General features: G+C 45.6%; 1 protein-coding gene across 1 annotated transcript in view; it reads right to left on the minus strand.

Moving 5' to 3' along the window:
• The window catches only part of GNB4 (G protein subunit beta 4), a 51,853-nt gene extending 46,319 nt beyond the window's left edge, over positions 1 to 5,534 (minus strand). Inside the window, exon 1 of the mRNA XM_031957705.1 lies at positions 5,397 to 5,534. The gene's annotated coding sequence lies outside the window, so the exon portion shown is untranslated. The remainder of the gene's footprint in view (positions 1 to 5,396) is intronic.
• Positions 5,535 to 6,520: the final 986 nt, after the last annotated feature.

Consider the following 6,520-nt stretch of genomic DNA (forward strand, 5'->3'; position numbering starts at 1 on the left):
TACAGAAATAATATATTTTTGTGCAACAAGTAAAATGTTAGCCAAAGTTTCATAATGTTGAATCATTTTTTTTAGAAGTTAGCACATAAATGAAATGAGCCCAACCAGAAGATCATTATATACAGGGCAACAAGAAGTATACAATGATCAATTTTGATGGACGTGGCTCTCTTCAACAATGAGATGATTCAAATCAGTTCCAATTGTTTAGTGATGAAGAGAGCCATCTACACGCAGAGAGAGGACCGTGGGAACTGAGTATAGACCACAACATAGCATTCTCACTCTCTCTGCTGTTGTTTCCTTGCATTTTGTTTTCTTGGTTTTTTTTTCCTTCTTGATCCAATTTTTCTTGTGCAACAAGATAACCGTGTAACTATGTATACATATATTGGATTTAATATATATTGTAACATAGTTAACATGTATTGGACTACCTGCCATTTAGGGGAAGGTGTGGACAGAAGAAGGGAAAAATTTGGAACAGAAGATTTTGCAAGGATCATTGTTGAATAATTACTTATGCATGTTTTGTAAATAAAAAGCTTTAATTAAAAAAAAAAAGTAAAGTTGGTTAGATGGTACAAATGGATAGCCCTTTAGTCAGGAAGACCTGAATTCAAATCCTAAGACATTTAACACTTCCTAGATGTGTGACAAGTCACTTAATCCCAATTGCCTCAGAAAAAGGGCATAGCACACAGAAAATTCCAAAATTAGTTTGCCATAAAGATTGGCCACAGTTTAAGCATGAAAGAAAGGCAAAGATTCTCTACTATCTTATGTTGTTCCCCCAAACAGAATAATATAACATATCTTTACTGTGCTGGGACACCATGTAAATAACTTGTTTGTTTTCATCATATTTGTTTCCTCAGTCTTCTTTGCCCACTTGACCAGGATGAATGTGATGGAACCCATTAAGTTAAGGGGAGGGAGCCTAGTAATCAATTAACCAATAAGTATAAAGAAATGGAATGCAAATCAGGTGCCCACCTTATTTGCAGATAAGGGTTCCCTCACAAAGGGGTGCTTCTTATTCTAATGAAATCACAAGTTCCAATCAAAAAATGCAGGGAGAGGAGAAGGAACTATGCTAGCTACTGAGGATACAAAGATGAAAATATAAGAGTCCTTGCCCTCAAGAAACTTACATTCTATACAGGTACATAATACATACCCAAAGAAAAAATATTCATTTACTATAACTCTCCAGTATCAACGCAGCTGATGAACTGGTAAAGTAATACAATAGGAAAATTCATTCTAGGATCAAAAGCAAAAGATTCTTACAGAAACATTTCATTAACGACCATGCACAATGTAGCCAATACTTAGTTCAGCACTAAGTCTACTATCTTTTCAATTGGTTCAAATACTTATTTTAAAAAAAAGAAAACTCTGATGCATCTTAAACTTAAAACTACACCCCCTTGTGGAAAGACAACCAATTCTACAGATTTAAACGAAAAAAAGTTACCAAATGTGTCTTTTAGTGGTCATAAGCATAAACATACTTTTGCGTCCAAGAACCTATGCTCGTCATAACGAACTTTACAAATGTATACATAATTTTTAAAAAGGTAACCCATGTAGGACATTAAAACACAAATACTATTTTATCATGGGCTAAGTTGGGCTAAGCTTATGATTATTCTGAACATCAGGCACCAGTAAAGTTTCTTATTCTTTAAATTGATCTCAAAATTAACTGCACTAGGAGAAAACAAGTGCTTATGGAAAACAATGATTTTTGGTCTATTTCTTCAGGAAAGACTCAGTTAATTAATGAAAAATAAAATTTCAATAATCTAGGAATAGTGAAAAGGAAAAAGTGTCATTTAAAACTACAAGTCAATTAGGAAAGACAGAATTTCTCCACTTTAGTTGGAACGAACAAGGCTGAACTCCCACACAGAAGACTTATTTTTCTTTCTTTCTTTCTTTTGCTGAGACAATTAGGATTAAGTGACTTGCCCAGGGTCACACAGCTAGGAAAATTGTGAAGTGTTAAGTGTTTGAGGCCACATTTAAACTCAGGTCTTCCTGACTTCAGGGCTGGAGCTCTATCCACTGCGCCCCCTAGCTGCTCCCAAAAGACTTCTTTTTAAAACAAAATTTGAAAATATGTCGAAGGGTCTAAAAGCACAGGAATTACATTTTAGAGTTGTACATAATTTTATGTATAAGGAAAACAGCCCCCAAAGTATGTTTTCCCTACTAATATGACTTCCACCAGATCAGAAAAGAGTAAGTACCTATCTCAAACTTACTTCACAAGACAGGGAAGATAGAGTTCCGAACTAAATTAATAAAGCAAATCAAGCACAAATGATCAATTGGGGCCTAAATTATTTCCAAAACCAAAGTCATCTCAGCAGATTTAAGGGGGTGAGAGGGAAGAGGGAGGAGAAACAATTCAAACTCTTCTTAATTTACTTAAAAAAAAAAAAGTGATTGGCTTTGGCAAAGGTTTGGCTCTGCTTCAACACAAGTAAAAATCTGTTTGCTTTCATTGTAAATCCACGTGTCTCTGAATCAATGAATAGTAAAGTTTAAGGCAGGGATGTATTTATCAGGGAAGAGTAAAAATCTTCAAAAAATAATTCTTTTCCTCAAGATACAGTTTCTCCATTAACAAACTTTTTTTTTCCGGTAACATTTCCACAGAATTGTATTAATTTTGTTTTTCTCGACCAGGGATCCTTAAATTTGTGTCTCAGATTCCTTCTGGTATCTGGTAAAGTCTATGCAATCTTTTTCAAAATACTAATTTAAATACATAAAATCAAGTTACAGAATTACAAAGGAAAATTTTTATTATACCAAATAGTCATCAAAATATTCTTTTAAAAAGTGAGTCCATGGATCCCAAGTTAATAACCCAATATTGTTAAGGACACAATGTAACACTTAGAAATTGCCATTTAATAAATACTCTGATATCACTGACATCATTATCATAATTATCTATATAGAATATTTTTGTTTGTTTGATTTGTAGATGAGGTCTTTTATGTGACTCATTTCCCTTCTCCCAACTTTTAAAGTTTTTTTCCTCCAATAAATTTTTATTGTTCAATCATTTCAATTATGTCTGAGTCTTCATTATTCCATTCTGGAGTTTTCTTGACAAAGATATGTAAGTAGTTTGCCATTTCCTTCTCCATCTCTCATTACAGCTAAGGAAACCGAGGCAAATAGGATAAGGTGACTTCCCCAGGCTCACATAGCTAGTTAAATATCTGAGGCCAGATTTGAACTCATGAAAACCAATCTTCCTGATTCCAAGGCCATTTACTCTTATCTACTGCACCACCCAGTTGCCCTTTAAACAAAATTAAATAACCATTAATTTAAAAGATTCCAGTACAATCTAATTTTAATTAAAGGATACTGGAGTTAGATTGGTCTCTAAAGAAAGATGAATAATCTTGGCAGGACCCGAAGGAAGTAAAAAGCACTCAAATCTAAGGATTGCTTTACTACATATATACACAAAGACTCTCTCATTCACTTTCCTTTTCTCTCATCACTCTCTCTGTCTCTGTCTGTCTTTCTTTCATTCTCCTAGAGTATGTGACCATTTATTTGCAAGGCCAAAGCCCAAACTTCCAGATAAATCTTCAGAACAAAAAGCCAAAGATATAATTGGGGGAGGAGAGGAGAGGATGGGGAAATGACAAGACAGCATGGCAAAATGGAAAAACTAGAACTTGAGTGTCAGAAAATTTGGGTTTCAATACTAGTTTTGCTACTGAGAGTTGGACCTCTCTGATCCTGTTTCTGTATCTATAAGAAAATAGACATAGACTGCATTATTTCTAAACTTTAAATCTGTTATGCTTTTCTCACATCAGGATAGCAGAAGACAGGAAATAATGCAAAAACTGAAGTCCTCATCTCAGAAAGATGCAAGTTGACTATAGCACTCACACAAGAAGGAAGTCAGCATAGGAAAGGAGGAGAAGGAAAGTCAGAATCACAGGATTCTGAGGTAGAAAGAAACCTAATGACCACATGTAATCCAATTTATTTATTTTTTTTAACAGATGAGGTAACTGAGACCCAGTGAGCAAAGATAACTTGTCCAAAGCTCACAATGAATTGGAGACAAAGTCAGGAGTAGAACCCAGTCTCCACTATATTCAAATACAGATTCACAGAAGCATCATCTCTTGTCCACTTCATGCATGAAGAGGCTAGAGGCATGAAGACCTTGCAGGAGGGCAGGTATAACTTTCCTCCTTCCAGCTCCATCAGATGTTAGAAAGGAATAGCCACAAGGGCATCCCCTGGAAAAAGAGGAAATCCAGCACTCCGTGGGAAGGGGAAAGGCACCGGAAAAGACTTTAGCACAAAGCAAACTCAATTGATAACATGACAGTGGGGGGGGGAAAACCTCAAAGCAACCTTAGGCTTGATATGATTGGGGAGGTGATGATACTCCTACTGAGCGCCAGACAAGCCACATTTTCAGTTCTGAACATCTCATTTTGGGCGAGCCTTTGGGAAACTAAAACGTCCAGAGGAGGGCAACCAGGGTCTGGCGATCTCGCTGGCTCTGCTGCAAAAACTGGTGATAGTTAGCTTAGAGAAGAGGACTCTGGAGGAGCTGCTTGGGCAAGAATACTCAATTAAGGATACCACGGGAAAGAGTAATGATGGGGGTCAGGATGAGAAGTAAGAGGTGGAAACGGAGAAGCAAACGAAAGGCGTTTATGGTGGTCCAATGTCTCGTGAGCTACCGCAGCGCTGAGGGATGGCATTAACAAGGAAAGCAAAAATCGTGAGTGTGCTCGGACCTTGCATCCTGTGGCTGGGACCCCACAGACAGAAGGAGAGAACACCAGGCTTCCTCGGCGGATCCCAAAGCGGAACAGACCGAATTAAGAGACTGCACCTCCCCAGGGATCACAAGCCAAAGCCCAGGTGGGCTGGCCTCCCAGGACCCCCCCCTCCCCCGCCTCTCCTGGGGGTCATAGGGTCGGGCTGGAAGGAACCGAGACGGAGGGCCTGGGGCTCTCTCCAGCCACAGCCGTTCTGCGGGGCGGCCCCCCAAAGGAAGGGAAAGCTCCCGCTCAGTGCCGGGCGCTCCGTGCCGGGCGCTCCCCGCCGCCCCACTGCTATCCTCACTTTACAGCTGAGGAAACGGAGGCAGAAGGCGGCTAGAGGCCGCCCCCCCCCTTCCTCCCCGCCCTCTCCCCGGATCCGGCTCCCGGAGGCCCGGCCGATGACCGGGCCTCCTCCGCTCAGAGCCCCAGAACGGGGGACTGCGGGGGAAGGAGGGGGGGGAGACAAGGGAGGAGGAAGAGGAAGGAAGCAGAGGAAGGGGAAGGGAAGGGGGGGGGCAGGGCAGGGCAGGGCGGGAGAAGCGGGACCCGCCCGGGGCTCACCTGCCGGGGCCGCCCGCCCGCCGCGCGCTCCTAGCTGAGGCTCGGGCTCCGGGGGCGCGCGCGCCCGCCGCTCATAGCCCCGCAGCCCCAGGCCCGGGCAGCCCGGCCACACCCAGCGCGGCGCCGCCGCCTCCGCCGCCGGACCCGCTCCCCGCCTGGGCCGGAGCTCCCGAGCCCCCGGCTCCGCCGCGTCTGGTCCGCTCCCCGCTCCGCCGCCGCCTCAGCCGCCGAGCCCCGCGCCGCCGCCGCCGCCGAGCCCCGCACCGCCGCCGCCGGGCTCCCGCACCCGAGCAGCCAGCGAGCAGCTAGCAGCCGAGGGAGTGCCCGACGCCGCCGCGGGGGGCCGCGCAGGCGCCGCCCTCTCCCCCCGCCCCCGCGCCGCAATGGTACGGCCCCCAGCCAGGCCTCCGGCGGACCGACCCACTTCCACCAGAAAAGGGGGAGGCGGGGAAGAAGCACGGCGCATGCGCCGCGGGCGGCTGCAGCCCGGCCGGCTTCCTATTTTCCCACTGGGGGCCCGAAGGGTGGAGAAGGGGGAGGGTCGTTCCCGGCCCCCTTGGGTTTTCTCTGCGGCTGCGGCGGAGGGGCCTCCAGGAGCCTGGCGCGGGGAGCACCGAGGGCCCCGCTAACGGCGAAGGGGTAGGTCGGTGGCCACGGGGAAAGGGAGCGTGTAAGCGCCCAGAGGGCAGGCTCCCTTTCCCTTTGACCCTCAGAGCCCAGCCCAGGGCAGGCGCTCCGTGACCCGGACCCGGCTTTCCGCGGGCCATTCCAAGAACAAGCCCCTCCCCCCTGGCTTCCATTCATTTTCGTGGTCCTCCCCCCCTGAAGAGAGCTCCCTCCTCCCCTGGGCTACCGACTCCCTCGTTTCTTTCAATCCCAGCACAGCCTCGCCTTATACAAAAAGCCCTCTGAATTACCGCGCGCTCTCGCGGTTGTTTCCCGTTTCTCTCTCCTTAGCTCGCCTTGTACATTAGCAGCCCGGCCCCTCTTTTAGATCGCAACTTCCCTGAGGGCCGCGGCTGGCCTTTGCCCCTTTGTGTATCCCTGGCGCTTTGCGCAGGGCCTGGCACCAAGCTGGTTGAGCGATCGATCCATGAGTGAGGGATCAGACCGGGCTTCTGAGA

The sequence above is a fragment of the Sarcophilus harrisii genome, chromosome 3 (genome assembly GCF_902635505.1).
Source record: "Sarcophilus harrisii chromosome 3, mSarHar1.11, whole genome shotgun sequence".
Taxonomy (NCBI): Eukaryota; Metazoa; Chordata; class Mammalia; order Dasyuromorphia; family Dasyuridae; genus Sarcophilus; species Sarcophilus harrisii.